The sequence below is a fragment of the Bubalus kerabau genome, chromosome 3, assembly GCF_029407905.1.
Source record: "Bubalus kerabau isolate K-KA32 ecotype Philippines breed swamp buffalo chromosome 3, PCC_UOA_SB_1v2, whole genome shotgun sequence".
NCBI classification, from domain to species: domain Eukaryota; kingdom Metazoa; phylum Chordata; class Mammalia; order Artiodactyla; family Bovidae; genus Bubalus; species Bubalus kerabau.
In genome coordinates this window covers 3333836-3354487 of record NC_073626.1, presented here as the reverse complement: position 1 = coordinate 3354487, position 20652 = coordinate 3333836, and the positions used below count along the sequence as shown (strand labels likewise).

The window sequence follows — 20652 nt, the reverse complement described above, 5'->3', positions numbered from 1 at the left end:
AGTCTCAAGGGAAACAGGAAGACGTTGCCTTCATTTCACCATGTTCTTTTACATCCCTCAGGCTATAATGGTTGTTATATTCGATTGGGATGTGATTCAGTTCAGTTCAGTTCAGTCGCTCAGTCGTGTCCGACTCTTTGTGACCCCACGAATCGCAGTACGCTGGGCCTCTCTGTCCATTGCCAACTCCCAGAGTTCACCCAAACTCACGTCCATCGAGTCAGTGATGCCATCCAGCCATCTCATCCTCTGTCGTCCCCTTCTCCTCCTGCCCCCAATCCCTCCCAGCATCAGAGTCTTTTCCAATGAGTCAACTCTTCACATGAGATGGCCAAAGTACTGGAGTTTCAGCTTCAGCATCAGTCTTTCCAATGAACATCCAGGACTGATCTCCTTTAGGATGTGATTAAGGGGAATTTAAAAAAGGCTGAGAATATACGTATCAAGCAATTCTTATTTGCGTGAGTTGCTCATTAAATTTCTGTTTGCCTCCCCAAGTAGATACATAGAACTGAGCAATGATTTTTTTTATTATTAAAGGTTAAATTATGTCCCCCTCCAAAATATCTGTGTCAGAGTCTGAACCCCCAGTACCTGGGAATGTGACTTTATTTGGACTCAGGTAGTTAGTGAAGATGAAGTCACACAGCAGCAGAGTGGGAGGACTGCATCATATTCCAGGATGACGGGTGCCTTTATATCCCACGTGGAGACAGAGACACACACCGGGAGGAGCCATGTGATGATGGAGGCAGAGAGGGAAGTCATTCAGCTACAAGTCCAAGGATGCCAAGGAATGCAACAGCCACCGGAAGCTACAGGAGGCACCTGCTGGTACCTTGATTTTGGATTTCTAGGCTCCAGAACTGTGAGACAAGATGTTTCTTTTTTTAAGCCGTCTGGTATGCGGCCCTTTGTTCTGGCAGCCCTAGGAAAGTAATGTACTTGTATTAACCGTTTCTCTTTGATCAAGTATCTAACACGTATTGATCAGAATAAAGTGTGTCTCCACAATTGACCCATTTCTTCTCTTTTTTGAGAGACTCTGGAAGCTCCTGAATTAAGAGGCTATTTTCAGGAATAGTAACCTAAGTTTCAGTTTTGGCTATATTTAATTGTAATTTATAAATCAGTAGCACTTCTCCCAAAAAGATCTGTCCTAAATCCATCTGAAATTCAAAGAGGCACTGATTTCAAACAACTCACTACCTCCACAGTCCTTAATAGATACACAATTCTCTCTAAGAATAGCAGAGCATTATTCTAAAATTAAAATCACCACTAAAGCTGGGTGACAGAGTGGCTTTATGTGGGCCTCCACAGGCCTGGCTATGCCAGATTTAATTAAGGAGTTTTATTTGCATCAATAAATTATTATCCAAGGTAAAATAAAAGTTATTTGATTTGTTCACACTCAATTTCGTTTAGGTGTACAATTAGTGGTTTAAGTCTATTGCAAAATAATTCAGCCAAGAAATCAATTTTAGCACCTACCAAAAGCCCAACCAAGCTATAATTACAATCTTCTAAATGCTAATTGCGTACAGTTTGGGATAGGAAGTACACGTATATATCATCTTACTGTTTACCACCAAAAATTATACTTGTGTAAAACATGGGAAAATTATCCTCGTTATTTATGACCCTCCATAGGCTAGGGTGTTCATTTTATAGTCCTTTCTGGATCAGTCCAGGTTAATAAACTACTGTTTTCTGTGGTTGTCTGTGTACCTTTTATTCTTCAGCCGTTGGAAGTTAAAGAGGGTTGAGGCACAGAACTCCATAGTTGGAGGCAGTGGGGATCGGAGACCACAGTGGGAGCTGGGACCTCGGGGCAGAGCCTGGGTTTCTGGGGGCTTTGCTACCTGGATGCTCAGAGTGTTCACATCTGATAAGAGGACAGGCCACCAGCTTGGGGGTGAGTGACTAATGGAGGGACTGATGAAAATGAAGCTTGTTGCCTAATGGAAACTAAATACTGCTCCAGGGAGGCTGTAAGGTGACCACCCCTGATGAAGAACCAGGATAATGTGTGACAACATTCAACAGGCTCTTCTGAGAGTCTTGGTGGCCTCTAAAGCATTCTGCATCTAAAAATTCTGCATGGGATAATGGGAACAATTGAAGAATACAAAGGCAGGACACGTCTGAGTTGGGCTGTGCTGTTTTGATAATGTTCTCTTTCCATCTGCCAAAACCACAGTCCCTGTGACAAGGACGCTCACATGCGTCCGGCAGGCCCAACACGGGTCTCTCTCCCTGGGAGGCGGATTAGCAAGTGACTGTCACTGCCATGCCTGCCAGGGAGCTGAAAAAGGACTGAGGACGGGAGACGCTGGGCGGTTCAGCCAGGGCCCCACAGCTCCTCCGGTACCACATTTTGACACTATGAATATTTTGCATTTCACAGGGAATGGCGAATGTCACAGCAAACACACACTCATTTTTCTATTTATTATTAAGAGCTATTTTGTACAGTGCTCATGTCCCACAGTGTCTTCTTGCCTGGGACCGTGGAGGGAAGCCTCTTAATGTCTTAGCACATAAAGAACTGTTGTCAGGACCTCCCCGGGAGTACAGTGGTTAGGAATCTGCCTGCCAGTCCAGGGGACAGATGGAACCCTGGATGGGTTCAATCCCTGGTCCAGGGAAGGTCCCACATGCTGCAGAGCAACTGAGCCTGTGCACCACAACCGCCGTGGCCCGCGTGCCTGGAGCCGTGCCCTGCAACAGCAGAAGCCACGCAGTGAGATGCCCTGCACGGCAATGAAGACCCAGAGTGACTAAAAATGAACAAAAATTAAAAACAGAACTGTTCTCCTGAGCACAGGGCTGGGTGTGTCCCTGTTCACACAGCGCACGCAGCCTCCCTCTGGAGAAATGGATGTATGTTCTTCTGGGCCACCTTCATTCTAAGGACACCGACGAGACTCTCCAAGGTGCCCAGGTGTTGAAAGACAAGTAAGGGTTGATTCAGAGAACGACGGTGGGGAAGGTGGAACAGGTGGAGGTGACGAGGCTGGAGGATGTCATCGTCCCCTGACACTGACCATGATCAGCTCGTGGAAAATGCCACGTGACCCTGGCACTAAGTTCGAGGGGAGACAGTGACAAATGTGGTGTGTGCAAAGGAAGTGTGGTGGGCGGTTAGGAAAGCGTCCTCGTGAGGAGGCGATGAAGGACCTGGGGTGGTGAGTGTGCACTGGAGAAATCTCGAGGAGGCATCATACCTGGATCCTCCTAGGCCGAGGCCCATGAAGAAAGAGGCTGACATTCAGTGGAAGCACGGGGCGTGGTGAGATCACTGGAAAAGAGTACAGGCAGGAGAGTTCACCTTGGTTTAAGAAAAATCATCCTAACAATTACAGCGGACAGTGATGATCTATGGAATTTTCTCTCCTTGGCTGGAATTATATAAGCAACAATTGGATAGCTGTCCAAAAGAGCGTCATTTGGCTCAAACAAATGGCCTCGGGTGTCTTCTGGAACCTAAGTGCCTACACCTCCAGGAACAAGGTCTTGGCTCCCTGGTTTCATTATTCCTTGGTGTCTGCTAGAGATCTCTCCACAGTACAGTAATCCTTTTTATCTCCTATGATCTCAGGGCCACTTAGAATATCATTTCTTTGGCTAACTCCTTGGCTCTGAAAAGCAATGCCAAAACCCAAAGGAATCACGATGTGCTGTTGGTAAATCTCTATAAATTGCTGATCTATTTCTTATCTTAGTATCTCAGAGTTTGTAGGCATTCAATAGAGTTTTGATGGGTGAGTGAATGAATGAACACATGAGTGTGAGCATTACTTATCTAATTTTGAAAACAGTACTCCAGGCTTCAAGGACAGAAGAAGAGGGGAAGAATCCACATAATCTTTTGAATCTTTTAAAGCAGATGTAAGTTAGAAATTAATTAGTAACAATTGCTCATGATTTTTAAGAAAGACTCATAGCATTTTATTTTTTACTCTTACGGTAGAAAATTTCTTTAAAATGATATTTTAGTCTATAAATACACTGCTGCTGCTGCTAAGTCACTTCATTTCGTGTCCAACTCTGTGCGACCCAATGGACGGCAGCCCACCAGGCTCCCCCGTCCCTAGAATTCTCCAGGCAAGAACACTGGAGTGGGTTGCCATTTCCTTCTCCAATGCATGAAAGTGAAAAGTGAAAGTGAAGTTGCTCAGTCGTATCTGACTCTTCCGGACCCCATGGACCGCAGCCTACCAGGCTCCTCTGTCCATGGGATTTTCCAGGCAAGAGTACTAGAGTGGGGTGCCATTGCCTTCTCCAAGTCTATAAATATACATGCATACATTACACTAAGTGGTGAAATACAAAAAGCATTTCCTTAATTTTTTTTAATTTTTTGGGGGGAGGGCCACATCACTTCTCACGTGAGCTCTTAGTTCCCAAACCTGTGCCCCTACAGTAGAAGAGCAGAGTCTTAAGTACTGAAGTGCCGGTGTTGTTCAGTTGTTACGTTGTGTCTGTCTTTGTAGTTCCACTGACTCGAGCAGGCCAGGCCTCCGTGTCCATCACCAGCTCCCGGAGCCTGCTCAAACTCATGTCCATCGAGTCCGTGATGCCATCCAACCATCTCATCCTCTGTCACCCCCTTCTCCTCTTGCCCTCAATCTTTTCCAGCATCAGTAATTTAAAAATTCATTTATCGGTCATGAATAAATCAAACAATAAAAATAGAATAAAAAAACAAACACAGATTTATAACCACCAAAATGATCTCTTCTTTTACTGTCTCTGCTCTCACAACTAAACAGCATGGAAACAGAAGTCTTGCGCTCACAGACTCCCTTGTGCACTCACAGGCCACCTGGTCAGCTGCCTCCTGGTCAGCTCCATCTGCTCTCAGGGGGCAGGTGTACTTCTGGGAGCTGCACTTCCTCTCTCGTCTTTACATAGAGCTTCCTCCTGGAGAAGCAAAGCAAACTGCTCCTCTCGGCCATAATCTTCTCTATAATTCCTCTCATTAAAGACTCAACCTGGGTGAAGCATAGTGGATTCCCTTTAATAAAGAATTTAAATCAAATTGAAGTTTTTTATCATGCTTCCCTGATAGCTCAGTTGGTAAAGAATCCACTTGCAATGCAGGAGACTCCAGTTCAATCCCTGGGTTGGGAAGATCCCCTGGAGAAGGGATAGGCTACCCACTCCAGTATTCTTGGGCTTCCCTTGTGGCTTAGCTGGTAAAGAATCCGCCTGCAAGGTGGGAGACCTGGGTTCGATCCCTGGCTTGGGAAGATCCCCTGGAGAAGGGAAAGGCTACCCACTCCAGTATTCTGGCCTGGAGTATCCCATGGACTGTATAGTCCACAAGGTCACAAAGAGTAAGAAATGACTGAGCAACTTTCGCTTCACATATTAAATAATTATGAGCAAAAATATGTGTGGGGTCAGAAAAGGCATAAATAATAAAATAGGCATATATATATACACATTTATTCAAAATGGACTACTACTCATCCATAAAAAAGAATTTAAAAAAAGAATGCCATTTGCAGCAACATGGATGGACCCAGCAATTATCATACTAAGTGACGTCAGAGAGAGAAACACAAATATTGCATGATATCACTTACATGTGGAATCTAAAAAATTATACAAATGAACTCATTTACAAAATGGAAATGGACTCACAGACGTCGTAAACAAACTTATGGTCATCAAAGGGAAAAGATAGGGGGAGAGATGAATTTGGAGTTTGGGGTTAACATAGACACTCTACAATCTATTTCATAATAGATAACTGACAAGAACCTACCGCATAGCAGAGGGAACTCTACTCGATATTTTGTAATAACCTATAATGGAGAAGAATATGAAAAAGAACAGATTATATATATATATAGATACATATGTATCACTGAAGCCTGGCATGCAGCAGTCCGTGGGGTCACAAAGAGTCGGACATGACTGAGCGACTAAACAGCATCACTGTTTAAACTGAATCACTTAGCTGAACACCTGAAACTAAAACAAAAAAAATTGTAAATCAACTATATTGCAATAAAAAATGAAGACTCAAAATAAAGACAAGCATGATCTATTAAAAAGAGAAGAAAATAGACACATCGATCGGGCAGTCTGACTGACGGGTTCAGTCATCCAAGAGCTCCCTGGGCATGTCTGGCACCTTCAACACAGGTGTCAAAAAAGAAAAGCAAAATGGGGCTCGAAACCAGTGTAACCAAGGTGAGATATTCGATCAAACGTAGGGAATATCAGGCTTCGCTGGTGGCTCAGACGGTAAAGATTCTGCCTGCAACACAGGAGACCCAGGTTCAATCCCTGCATCAGAAAGACCCCCTGGAAAAGGGAATGGCAACCCACTCCTGAATTCTTGCCTGGGAAATCCCATGGACAGAGGAGCCTGGCAGGCTATAGTCCATGGGGTCGAAAAGAGTTGACTAGCACATAGAGACTATCTACTATAATTTCATGATTAATATTTCCATACATTTAAAAAATATATATGACATGAAATAGGACTTCAGCTTCCTCTCTGCCATTCTGCAAGGCTGAACTAAGACAAGACAGGTTTTTTACTTTATAGCATAAGCTATACAATGGAAAGAAAAGGGAAGTTTATTTAGTACCAACCCAGAGCCAAAAATTGTGCTTCAAATTTCACATCATCCTCCCAACAACCAAATAAGTATTATTCTCCCATTTTATCTATTGTTCTGTTTATCTACTGCTGAATAAACTACTCTAAAACTTCGTAGCGTAAACCGACAACTTACTATTCTTATACCTCGCCCTTCTGTGGGTCATAAACTTGGGTCACAAAAGGCAGGGCAAAGACAGACAGTCTGTGCTCCGGGGCCTTGGTGAGAATTTCTGGAAGGCCAGGGGCTGTTTGGGCCTCTCTCTCTGTCCCCCTATCCAGCCCCTTCACGGGGCGGGGGGCTTTCTCCCAACATGACGACCTCAGGACAGGCGAGTCTCTGCGAAGGGCTTGGGGCGCCAAGAGATGAGGCAGCTGCTGCCACGCCTCTTAGGGCTGGGCTCGGGCCAGCAGAGGACCACCGCCCCCGGCCAGGCCGACCTAGGGCCAGGCCGACCTAGGGCCAGGCCGCATTGAGAGTGAGGAACCGGGAGGCACCTCACAAGGACCCACAGGTCTGTGGTCCATCCCCAGATGAAGAGGCGAATGGTAGCGAGAGGCAGCAGAGCCAGGACTCAAACCGGATTTGACCAGTTATCACCCCCCGGGGACCACTCATGACCCCATCTGTGCGCAAGGATCCAAGGGTGTCCTGCAACGTGACCTCTAATGCCGTGTCCTTTCGTTCTCAGCGACTCTTCCAAGCTCCAGACCTTTGTCTCCAAACAAGAACTGCACGTCTCCATCCAAATGCTGCAGCAAAACTCAGACTCAAGTTTTTGCCGTTTACTGGCTCAGTCGTGTCTGCTCCTTGCGACCCCATGGACTGCAGTACGCCAGTCTTCCCTGTCCTTCACTATGTCCTGGAGTTTGCTCAAACTCGTGTCCATTGAGTCGGTAATGCCATCCAACCATCTCATCCTCTGTTGTCCCCTTCTCCCCCTGCTCTCAATCTTTCCCAGCATCAGGGTCTTCTAATGAGTCAGCTCCTCACATCAGGTGGCCAAAGTATTGGAGTTTCAGCTTCAACATCAGTCCTCCCAGTGAATATTCAAAGGTGATCTCCTTTAGGATGGACTGGTTGGATCTCCTTGTAGTCCAAGGGACTCTCCGGAGTGTTCTCTAGCACCACAGTTTCAAAAGCATCAGTTCTCCAGTGCTCAGCCTTCTTTATGGTCTAACTTTCCCATCCATACATGACTACTGAAAAACCACATCTTTGACTAGATGGACCTTTGTCGACAAAACGAGGTCCCAGATTCAGGAGCAGACATGGATTCTGGCCCCATCACGGGGTCTCCTCCATCCCAAACCAGCAGCCCCTGACGTCCCCCCAGTCTGACTGGCTCAGCACCTCGTGGGACTGTGTTCCTGCTGTCACTCTTCCCTGGGTCCTCTGTCAGTCACCCAGGTGAGCCAGCCAGCCTTCGAAGCTGCGGGAGGACCTTGCCCGCCGGCCTCTCCAGCCTCCGTCCCCAGCCCAGGCTCACCCCTCCCTGCCACACTGCCCTGCTGCTCCACCAAGCGTGCCTGCCCTGTGCCCGGCCTTCAGGTCTCTGCCCAGACACCATCTCCACAGAGGGCCCACAACCTGAGAGGAGCCCCTCCGCTCCACCCCAGCTTGTGCCACTCCACTCCATCCTTCACTTCCTGATGTGGCAATAGCTGCTTATTCGCTTCTTTACTTGCTGTCCCTGGCTTTGGCTGGAACAGCGCTGTTCAGTATAAATGCAACATGAGCCTCACACGTAATCGTCCAGTTAATAGTCGCCACACGTCAAAGGGCAGAAGGAAGCAGGTGAGATCAACTTCAGTGGTATATTTTACTTAGCCCCAGACACCCAGAATGTTATCTTTCCAACATGTAACCAATTGGGAAAAGTTTTCATGAAGTCCTTTCCATTTTTGGTCTCTGGTGCATTGACAGCACCTCTCGTGGAGATGACCCACGTGTTAAGGGCTCCGCAGCCACGTGAGGGCGGCTGGAGGCAACGCCTTCTTCTCCTGCTCACCTCCCACATGTCAGCCTGGAACAGGGCCGACACGTCGCGTGCATTTGCTGATGCGCGGATGTGGGTGTGGGCACAACAGACGACGCACGTGCCTTGCTTTTGACATTCCTCCCCCCTCACCTGCCCGGTTCCTCCTCACCTATCCCTAACCCCGCAGGTGTGGCCACCAGTTGCTCTTTTTCAGCCTGGGATGCTCTACCCTGATCAGCAGTTCCAGAGGCCAAGAGAAAGAGGCTCCAAAAGTCACAGAGCTGACAGCCAACCACCTGGGAAGCTTCGGGCAAGTTTCCAGACCTCTGTGATTACTTTCCTCTCTGTAAAATGGGGTTTATCCATAACTCTAGCCCCAGCCACTGTAAGAATAAAAATGAAGCAACGTGACTAAAACAATTAAAAAAAAACAAAAAACAAAAAACAGGCAAAGGGCTCAAATAAACATTTCTCCAAAGAAGAGATGAAAATAACCAGCAAGTATAAGAGAAGATGCTCGACGTCACTAATCATCAGGAAAATGCAAATCAAGATCGCCGTGAGTCACCACTCACACCCCCCAGGAAGGCTATTATCAGAAAAGAAAGAAAGTAGCGGTTGGTGAGGACGTGCAGAGGGTAAACCCTTGTGCCGTGCTGGTAGGAATGTAAAATGGTGCAGGCCGTAGAAAATGGTACAGCAGTCCTTCAAAAAATTAAAATAGAATCACCATACGATTCAACAATTACGCTTCTGGGTATAGACACAGAGGAAGTGAAACTAGAGACCTGACCTGTTGTACACCCGTGTTTATGGCAGCATTACTCACAGCAGCCAAAACGTGGAAACAGCCCGCTGATGGATGGACGGATAAACAAAATGTGGTCCGTGGGTACCATGGTACATCGTTCAGATCTGGAAATTCTGGAACATGCTACAAAGTGGATGAAACCAAAGACATGCTTAGTGCAATAAGCCAATCAGCAAAAAGCCAATATTACCTGAGTCGCCAACAGCCAAGCTCATAGAGGCAGAAAGAACAGTGGTTGCCAGGGGCTGGGATTGCGGGAACAGGAGCGAAGTGTTGAATACGGGCAGAGTTTCAGTTTGAGAGAGGACAAATGTTTGTGGATGGATGGCGGTGATGACCGCAGGACAACAATGGAGCAGATTTTTATGCTTAAAAAGGATTGAGATGGAAAATATTACGTCCACTTTATCACAACAACAAAAAGTAAAGCAGTGTCAGTGAAAGTGCTCTGGTGGGTGTAATATTTGCACAAATGTCAGGCGGCATATCCCTAATGGTCCGCCCCCCACCTGCTCACCCACACTCCCGGGCATCTCTGAGATCCCAGCAACAGTCGCTAAAAGCCCCCCGCCCCCCACGGAAGTACTGCTTCCTCCTTTACCCGCCCCTCTGCAGAGCCGTAGAGCGGGCCATCTTCCCTGAATATGTCTTTTAAACTATGCCAGTCTGAATAATTTTAACGTGACAGAACGTGGAGCGGGATGCACAAAGCACAGCAGAGAGGTGTGTGTGCTGTACGTTCCCGGGTTTGTGTTTAGAATACAACGATGTTATTTTTAAAGCTAGCAAACGCTGGTTCCACCTGCGGGTTTCTTTGGGTGACCCGGTCTGTGTGCGCCTTCTCTACCTGCTTTGGAGTCAGCGTCCGCGAGCTGTTTGCCCCCCGACCGGCTGCACGCGGCGGATGCGTCGAAAACAGAACCCACAGCACGTAGCCTGGGGGCCCGAAATCCGCGCCCCTCCCCGGCGCGGACGCAGGAGCCCAGAGAAGCAATAAGGCCTAATAACCTCCCCCACCCTCCTAATTGCTTTCTTCTCCTGACAAAGAACCGCACCAGCAGCTCGGGCAGCCCTCAGGGAAATCTCAGCTTGTTATGAGGCTGGTGGGCAATCCTTTCATCACAGTGAAACGCTGGCAGTTTGTGTCAACAAATCCAATTTCAGTCAATCAATAGACAACCCGCCTCCCGGCTCCGTCCTCCCTGCTGGCGGGGCTGACACAGGCCCCCCGCTCCTTCCACCCCTGCCCGAGGGGCCCAGCAGGAAGGACACCGGCAGGGCGCCCAGGCAGCCCGCCACGGGCACGGAGGGTCAGGAGCGCAGCCAAGTGCCCCCTTCACGCAGACAGACCCGGTACCAGCTTCGGCTCTGCCACTGCTGGCCGCCCGGCCTTGGACAAGTTCTTCACCTCTCTGAATGCTTGTTTCTAAAGATGATGAGATATTTGGACAGTGGGGAGAGGAAGTGCTCCGACGCGCACAAGCCACTTAGCCGGCCTCCGCCTGCAGTAAGTAAAAAGCCAGGAGGCCTTGATGATCGTCCAGGTCTTTGGCCAAACAGGGCAATAAATGGAGCTTCTGAGAGCTTTACAAGCGTCATTAGCACCCTCATCACCGCCGCTGTCACCTTGAGGACTGGATGGAAAACAGCTCAGGAACCAGCCCGTGCGGCTCTCCTTCAGCTGCTAGTCAGTGAAGATTCACTTTGCAAAGATGTTCAGGATGCCGTCAGTGTTCGCAAGAAGAAACAGCCAGACTGCAGCGTCCTCATCCGGGGCCTGGCGTCTGCAGCTAGAGGGGCCTTAAGGCGGCTGCCCCATCACCCAGCAGAACAGCCGGCAGGAACCTGGTCCCGACAGCTGGCCCAGGGGGCCCGGCAGGGGCGCCCTGAGATCTCTGTGTCTTCCCTGGGGAGCTGGAGGGAACAAAGGCCTCCCCACGAGGAGCCCTCCCCCTGTAGGGGAGACCCCAGATTTTTAGGTCTTTGGGGACTAGAGGTCCTTGCTGGGCAACAAAGAGTTAATCCCACTCTGTTTCATTTCGTGCCAGGCGGGGTGGCTGTCACATCTCCTAGACTGGGGGTGACACCCCATTGCCTGAGCCCATGAATTCCCGAGATGAGAAGCCTTCAGAACGGAATGGATGGATGGGAACCAACGAATCGAGTAGCTCGGGGCTTCCCACGAGGTCCAGGAGCCTGTCATTTCCAACTAACCAGGGAGATGGACGTCCCTCCAGCAGGAAACAGTTAGAACAAGTAGCTAGACTGCGTCTTGCTGGTGCCGCTGCTGCCACGGGTGTGTTTAACTGGGGAGGGAAAGAGGGTAACTAGAGGCGAGGTTTCCAGCCACAGGATACCCTGATATTGACAGACTTCCTGCCCCGAGGCAGGCATGGTGAGAGGCCCTTCTGCATGGATTACTTCCTTTTATGCGTCACAATCACCCCGCAAGGCAGGTATATTTACCGCTTTTGTTAAATGAGGATGCCGAGGCCCAGATGTCACCAGAGAGCTCGGGGACCTGGCTCAGAGCAGGTGCCCAGTGGCAAGAGAGTGACCGGGGCTTGCCCGGGTCACAGTCGGCGGGGACAGTCAACTGCAGGCTCTAAAGGTCCAAGCCGCTCCTGATCGCGTTCCGTTCTTTCCCGACACGATTGTTCCTGGCAGGGAGGACGTCACCAGGAATAGGTTTTGGCTCCTGGGAAACAGTTCCAGGTGGGGGAAAAAAAAGCTTTTTCTAGGGTAATCTGCCTTTAAAAGAGCAGCCAGGCCGCTTCATGCAGCCCAAGGGCAGGTCCCTCTGAACACAGCAGTCCCGAATACTGGGAGGAGAGAGTCAAAGATACGGAGTGAAAGAAAGACCCCACGCCAGTAAAATGTGAGCTGTGTTTGGTATGACAGTGCGCTTGTCCCACGTGACAGGGAGTCCTCAAAATGTCTGATGCTTTTCTAAAGTTTTCATTATATTGACAATGAAAAAATAAATAAAAAAAGAAGAGACTTCCCTGGAGGTCCAGGGGTTAAGACTCTGCACTTTCACTGCGGGGGGCACGGGTTCAATCTTTGGTCGGGGACTAAGGTCCCACATGCCGCATGGTGCAGCCAAGACGATAAATAAAGGAATAAAGATATTGGGACAATTGGCTATATCCATCATAAATCCTTACTTTAGTACATTTCAAAAATAAGTCTCATATGGATTACAGATAGAAACAAAATCACAACTAGGGAAGTATTAAAGAAAAGAGAAAAACCACAGAGCCATGTGTGTTGGGGCAGGTTTGAGACAGGCACCCATGGAGGGAATATTCACAGCTCCTAAAAATTTAATTGCTGGGGAGAAACGGACATAGAAATCTGGGTTTCCAAGCAGACTGCCCCTTGAGTTCCAAACGAGCATGTGAAACTACCTCAGAAGCCCGCAGTGACGTCCCCCAAACACACACAACTCAGCATGCCTGAAAGCAGACAAGCTGTTGGCCATGCCCACCACGGAGACTGTCACCTGCAGGCTCCTCTTGGGTTGGTGCATCACCATCCCCACAGCCTCTCCAACTGGACCCGTGGAATTCCTGCCAGACTCCCCTCCCTGGTTTAGCAGGTCAATTTGCTGCTCTCTTGTCCTCTTACCTCCATCACCGCCCCTGGCATCTCTTTATTCTTCTGTGCCAGCTTCTAAACCAACCTTCCTGACTGCAGGCTCACCCTCCTCTACCCATCTGTGGGTCCTGGGCGACCTCTCCAAAGCCCAAGCTTGACCATGGCATGCCCCTCCTTACCACAGTTCATCACCCACCAGCAAAGAATCTGGAGCCTAAGCTCCTTGCACAGTATAAGAACTTGCCTGATCACCAGAGATGGACAGCCTGGACCTGCCTCCTGAGTCCTCACAGTCTCGGTAAAGAAGCAACACTGTGAGGGCTCATCCTGTTGGCAGCTCGGCTAGGCCTGGTGTGTTGGTTTGCTCAGGCTGTCATACAGAGTACCACAGGCTGGCCGGCTTCCGGAGGCTGGAGTCCAGGGTCACGGCGGCAGCAGGCCTGGTCTCTCCTGAGGCCCCTCCTCGGGGAGCAGACAGCCGCCTTCTGGCTGTGTCCTCACATGCTCAGCCCTTTGGACACCTGCTGTCCCTCTGCATGTCCTGATCTCCCCTTCTCCTAAGGACATCAGTCAGACTGGATCAGGATGCATCCTGGCAAGCTCATTTTAACTTCATTACCTCTTTAAAGATACTATCATCAAATGCCATCATATTCTGAGGTACAGAGGGCTAAGAGTTCAATGTAAAAGTTTAGAGGGGACACAATTCCGCCCATAAATGCCATGGTACCCACTGTGGGGTCAAACAACAACGTGGACACTGCTATGAAGGTATTTTTTAGATGCAGATAAAATTTAAACCAGTGGGCTGTGAGCAAAACATAATACCCTCCATTATGTGGGTGGACCTCGTCCAATCAGTTGAGGTCTGTATGAGAAGAGATTGAGTGTGGCGCCCTGAAGATGCGGGATTTCTGCCTCCAGACTGGCTTTGGACTTGAGCTGCAGCATCAGCTCTTTCCTAGATCTGCAGATTTCAGATTTTTCAGTCTTCACAATTGTGTGAGATAATTCTTTACAACAAATATCTCTTTACAGATACATACATACCCTATTAGTTCTATTTCTCTGGAGAGCCCTGATTAACACAATCATAAACTCCAAAGTTACCCAATAACATATAAAAACGTTTGTCCAGAGGAGGCAATCCAGGACTGATACCTGGTTTCCAAAATCATCAGGGACCGGGCTTCTTTCATCTTCAGTTCAGTTCAGTTCAGTTCAGTCGCTCAGTTGTGTCCGACTCTTTGTGACCCCATGAATCACAGCACGCCAGGCCTCCCTGTCCATCACCAACTCCCGGAGTTCACCCAAATGCATGTCCATCGAGTCAATGATGCCATCCAGCCATGTCATCCTCTGTCGTCCCCTTCTCCTCCTGCCCCCAATCCCTCCGAGCATCAGGGTCTTTCATTTTACTATTCCCTAATCCAAGTGTGCTACCTCATGGGTCAAGCTGGCTGCTTGAGTTCCAGATATCACATCTCCATTCTAGCCAGCCAGAGTGGAAGGTACATAACAGAGTACACTTCCCTTTACGAATACTTTCTTGAAGCTGAAGCTGAACTTCCTATTGGCCAGAGCTTACTCATCTCTTGCTGTAAGGGAACCAGGAAGGTAGTCTTTATTCCAGAATACGTGTTCCCGGCAAAAATCAGAAGGTGGTGTATAATGGTAGAAAGCAGGAATGCATGTCGCACTGCACCACAATGCCACATCCGCAACAAGTGCCAGATGATGGGTGCCAACACGAATGAGTTACTGAGAATTAGGAGGAGCTTACTGTCATCCTGGACTGCATAGAGGAAAGCGCTACCTTTGAAGGGAGGGTTAATCCGCTCAAGGAAGAAATCGCAGCACCCTTGCCCCAGGGTGAGCCTGAAAAACCACCGTGACAGCATGACAAGCCAGGAGTCTGTGATGTGAGGCCAGGGCTGGAAGGCAGGCTCTCTCTGCCACTGGCTTGCAAGCGGCAGCTGCCAGCTGACGATGGCCAGGCTGACAGGCTATGGGGGCCCACGGCCAAGGGCATCGCGACCTTTCCAGCACCCCTGGTCCTCGCTGAAGCCGCGGGAGGCTGGGGCTGAGGGGCGGGGCCAGGCAGCTGCAGCCATCTCCTCAGGCCCAGCCAGCCAATGAGCGGCCTCGCTGATGCGGTAATGCTCCGGCTCGGCATTTCATTGGCCGGCTGTCTTTCTGGGGCTCAAACTATTTCTTTTCTTATTTTTTTAGAAATTGAAAGTGGGCATAAACAAAATTACAGAGGAGAGGGACTGACTTGAGCCCAGATGGGTGGACGGAGTGCAGTGTTGTTTGTGAGGACAGAAGGCTCAGCTTCCAGGCACTCACTTGACTTCTGGGTCAGGGGAGGGATTGCTTTCATATTATTTAGGTTTTGGTTTTATAGTTTTACAACTCACATTTCTTACTGTAGCATCACTCGGAGCTTTTAATACACCAAAAGGCACTGTGAAGCTTCACAGGGATATGCCTTTCTTACGCTTGGATGGTCTCAGAACCTTTTATTATTCCCAGAGCGTGGGGACTCAGCGTTCCACAGACAGGCTCTAGAAAACGCTCCTACTGGACGGGTCACTCCAGAAATCCAGCTTGTCAGGCACGCTCCAGGGTCCTCTCATACGCACCCTGAGGTCTTCTTATCAGTTAATTGAGGGTTAACTCAATTAATTGGTTAATTGAGGGTTTTGATGCCACAGGAAATCAGCAGCTGCCCTGGTCACCCGTGGTCCCAGCTGGAGGGGGAAGCCTCACTCTGCCTCCCAGCCTGCCCTTTGCACCCTGATGTGGATCCCAGGTCCCCAGAATCCCAGTCAGCCCGCAGTGACCGAGGCCCTTCTCAGCACCAGCATCCTTGGGTGAGAAGATAGGTTCTGCCTTCAAAGTGTCTCAGGTGAGAAAACCTGGGGCAGAGAACTAAGCAGGTTGCTGCAATACAGCTGCAGGATATAAGGGCGTAAGTCATACCAGGTACGGTGGTGGCTCGAAAGAAGGGAACGACAACTTCGCTCTGGGCGAGGGGAGTTGGGGGGATGGGGGAGGGAGGTGGCACCGAGGAGGAAGGCAGGAGAAGCTGGAGACAAAAGTCAGCCCTCAAGCTTGTCAGATGAAACCCACACAGTGCCCAGGGGCCTCTAAAGTGTTCTTATCCCAGGGAAGCAGGTCTGGCGTCTGAGATCAGGCTTGTGGGACAAGGACCTGCCTCACCCTCACCCTGGGAGTTACTGATGCCAGTGTCTGCGCAGAGGGTCAGCAAGTCCAGGCTGCTGTAGGTGCCCCGGCCAGGCCCACCCCTGGCCTCCAGACTGCAGCTCCTACTTGATGTCACAGAGAGTTTCAGTCAGGCAATGGCCACATGGTCAGAGGCCACCAGGCCCCCAGCCGGGTTAAGCACATCTCATGGTAGGGGAGAAGGGTACAGGCATGGGAGTTGCTAGTGTGTTGGGTATCCCTGCAGCTGCGGTCGGGACTGAAGTGGTCAGAGAAGGTGGAATGCAGATGGGGCCACAAGGAGTTGGGGGAGAGAGAGGAGGAAGCAAGGAGAGGGCAGCTGGCCCAGGGCCAGGGAGTGCCCTGTGATTGGCATGACCTTGGGCATCATCTCCGCTCCTGACCAGCTCATTTACCTGCAAGAGGAGGGGGGGAGGTTAGCGGTGATCCCGGCGCCCCTCCTCCTCAGAGTCACAGCATCCTCTTTTCTGGATGGTCCTGTACCAACTGCGGCCACTGGCCAAGAGCGGGCAGATGGGTGCAGATGACATGGCAGTGCTGATGGAGTGGGCGGGGCGACTCCAAAGGGGTCCAGCCACCCGCCTGCCCTCCGGTTGTCTGCCTCCTACCTGCTGAGCCCCCAGGACTCAGGGAATAATGGAATGGCCTCCTCTGATGCCCAAACGGTCCTGCAGCAGCTTCTGCAGGTGCCCCTCCCACCCCATCCCTGCTGGCAGCAGGCTGTGAGTTCAGAGGGAAAATGAGCTCCCTGTCCTCGAGGTGAAGCCAGGCTGCAGCGTCAGCCCAGGACAGCGGCCGGCTGCTTCCTGCAGGCGCGGGCAGGTCTGAAGGAAACCTCGACCGTTCCTCTGCCCCACGGAATCTGAGTAGAAGCACCAGGAGCATCCTTTGCTCCTCGTTTGATACGGCGCCCTTTCTTGCAGTTGTTTCCAAACTGGGTTTAGCTAAGAATCCTTTCTTTACATGCAGTCTCATGCAGAAGTGTAAGCAACACATTATTCAAGAATTGTTTATTGAAATAAGGACGCCTTAAGTGCAGTGTTGAGAACGGGGTCCCCATTGAGGTCACAAACAGACTTGCTCCCTGCCACAGAAGCCCCCCAGGTGACTGGAGCTACAGCCATGTACACACCTGCTCTGTGGTCCTCAGTGAAGAGACCTCCACATTTGGGGGCAATCAGGAGTTCATAAGCAAGGGCAGACCCAGGCAAAGCCAGGGAGACAGTACATTGAGGCAGAAGACAGAGGAAGGGCTCCGTGTGGTCAGCGTAGCGCTGAGACACCCCCCTGGGCAGACAGTGTGATCTGAGCACAGATCCTGGGAAATTCCTATTCTTCAATCCAGCAGCTCCCCATCCACAATGTGATAGACTTGCTGAGAAAAGCAAGTCTAACTCAGCTGACAGGGGCCCTCTCTGCTGATTCATATTTCGTTTTCAGAGAACCTGGCTGCCCATGGGCTGAGCCCCGCTCTCGGAACCCTTTAAAGGCCAAGTGTGTGCTGATGAGATGCCGTGAACTTCTCTGAGTCCCTGCACGGCTCAGGGATTATATTTCACACCAAAGTCTGCGTCTGTAACGTTTTGATTTGTGAATGTGAAAACTGAGGTGGAGGTGAATACTGATGTACCCCAAGGCCCCTCTTGGCTACTTAATTCAACAGGGCCTGGGATTCTGGAGATTCTGCTGCTCCAGTTTACCTGAAATTTCAAGTGGTTCCCCAGAAGCTGACCTGAGATGAGGAGGGGGTGGGGGTGACGGTGACCCATCGGGCGGGGGAGGGGAAGCATGAAACAGAGACGGAGGCGGGGGAAGGTGCAGACAGCACGGCCCTGGGCCCGCAGGTGACCGGCTCACCCGCCCGAGGGTGGGGCAGGAGCCCACCTGCCTGTCGGGAGTGAAGGGCTGTCTCAGATGGAGGAGCATCCCAGGTGCTTCCTGCCTCCAGACACCCGCTGTGTCCTTGACTGTGCTTGGTACCTCGGAGAAGTTAGAAGCCACCATATCTCACCGTTCCATCAGTAGTGGGGTCTGATCTTTTGACACCCCAAACCAGCCTTTAAGGGTCATCATCTCCTAGAGCTGGCTCCCTGGGGTCATGACGGGGACCATCAGTGAACCATCCCGGGCCATAGTTACTCTAGAAATGACCACCTTCCAGTAACTGCTACTGATAACTGCAACGACAGGGGCAGCGGTGTGTCTGGGACCGGCCTGATGCCCAGCACGTGCGTTTCCTCTTCCTGGCACACAGCAGTTTTCTATCCCAGCTCCCTCGGATCCCAGAAGGTCCTAGTTCACTGCAAGGAATTTGCGTCTGGGTCTAGATGGTAAAAGCAGATACGACGTTCCCTTAGATACCTTCAGGCTTCCTTGATAGCTCAGCTGGTAAAGAATCCACCTGCAAGGCAGAAGACCCCAGTTCGATTCCTGGGTCGGGAAGACCCACTGGAGAAGGGATAGGCTACCCACCCCAGTATTCTTGGGCTTCCCTTGTGGCTCAGCTGGTAAAGAATCCGCCTGCAACGTGGGAGACCTGGGTTTGATCCCTCGGTTGGGAAGATCCCCTGGATCTTGAAGATCCTGGTGCCACAGAATGGAAGGCCCTGAGGAATCCTTGAGTCCTTGGGTCGCAGGAGAGCTGGCTGACCAGAATCATCTCCATTGGACTTTGTGTTGGTGAGAAATAAATGTTTATTAAGGAGAGGTGGTGGCGCTGTTTTAGTTGCTAAGTCATGACCAACTCTTGCTACCCCAGTCTCCTCTGTTCAAGGGATTTTCCAGGCAAGAATACTGGAGTGGGTTGCATTTCCTTGTCTAGGGGATCTTTCCAGCTCAGAGACTGAATCTGCATCTCCTTCTTGCAGGCGGTCTCCTGCATTGCAGGCATGGGGATGTTCAATTTGTTAGCGGTTAGCTTGCCCTCTTACAATGAACAGTGATGACCACAGAGGCAGCAGCCCGTTGGGTAGTTATCACTGTTTTCATTTTGTAGGTGAGAAAATTGAGGCTCAAAATGGCTCAGCAGTTAGCAAACAGCAGAGCTGGGACTCAAGTCTGTTTTTAGGCCTCTCAGGGGCTCATTGTTATGTAAAGCTTAGTGTGGGCTTTGATGCTTTCCCGCTTGCAGGCATTGATGGGACAGAGGGGAGAAGGATTCCCTGGGTCCCTTGGGTGGAATCTGGGTTGGGGATGGAGGACACAGAACAGGTAGGCCCCCCGGCATCAGAAGCTGAGTTCTGGGCACTCCACAATCTTGCTAAGGGCTTCCCCCACCTGCTCATATTGGGTCTGGTCCCCAGTGTTCTCACTCTCATAAAGCTGTTTCTTCATTATACACTGGGTTTCCCTGATAGCTCAGTTGGTAAAGAATCTGCCTGCAATGCAGGAGAGCCCGGTTCAATTCCTGGGTCGGGAAGATCCCCTGGAGAAGGGAAAGGCTACCCACTCCAATATTCCTGGGCCTCCCTTGTGGCTCAGATGATAAAGAATCTGCCTGCAATGTGGGAGACCTGGGTTTGATCTCTGGATTGGGAAGATCCCCTGGAGAAGGGAAAGGCTAGCCACGCTAGTATTCTGCTCTGGAGAATTCCATGGACTGGATAGAGTCGGACACGACTGACTACACTCGTTTGTCTCTTGTGACTCCAGTGCCTACCTGCTCCTGAAAAGAAGAAATGAGCTCAAAGGGGCAAACCCTGAACCCCAAGTCTGCGCCCTCAGCTCCAGGCAGAGGAAAGCAGGAACCTCTTGTTCTGCATGGACACCTTGGTGGCCTTCTGTTTTGCCTTAGTAACAGAATCTGATCTTGTTCATCCTCATTCAAGTCCTCTGGGGAAATCTAGACCATCGCCTTTACCAGGGGTGAGAGTCCATGGCCTTGGCTGGAAGGCCAATGTGTTGGAAGGATCTGTCCTGACAAATGATTGGCTTAGGCTTGGGTGTGGGGTGCCGTTTTGGCCAATGGACCTGAGCAGGGAATCCGCCGAGGAAGCCTTTGGGTTTGGAGTCTGTGTATTGTTCCTAAAATAGTCTTCCTAAAAGTGTTCCTCAAAGCAGTCTTCTTGGGTCCATCAGGAGAACAATCAATGAGGATAAGCCAAAATATTTTGGATGGCAGAGTAGAAAGATGGAAATAACCTGGGTCGTTGAGACATTGGTGAGCTGGTGCGTTAACCAACCCCAGAGCGGCTGTCCGTCTGGACTCACTATGTGAGATGATAAACCGCTTTGCTGCTGAGATGATGGCGAATCAGGGTTTCTGTCACTTGCGCCCATCTGCACCTCAATAGATTCAGCTGATGTCAAAGACTCCATCCAGAAGAGCACGTGTGAGCTTCTGACTCTCTCAGCCTCTGGCTCAGTGGGCTTTGGGATAGACTGTT

At 50.2% G+C, this 20652-nt stretch overlaps 1 long non-coding RNA gene across 1 annotated transcript; it reads left to right on the top strand.

Annotated features, from left to right (window-relative positions):
- The first annotated feature begins 14826 nt into the window (after positions 1–14826).
- LOC129647393 (uncharacterized) lies at positions 14827–20233 on the top strand. The gene is made up of 3 exons (XR_008712297.1): positions 14827–15174; positions 15736–15929; positions 19919–20233. It is a non-coding gene; the product is annotated as an uncharacterized LOC129647393 (long non-coding RNA).
- The last annotated feature ends 419 nt before the right edge of the window (positions 20234–20652 follow it).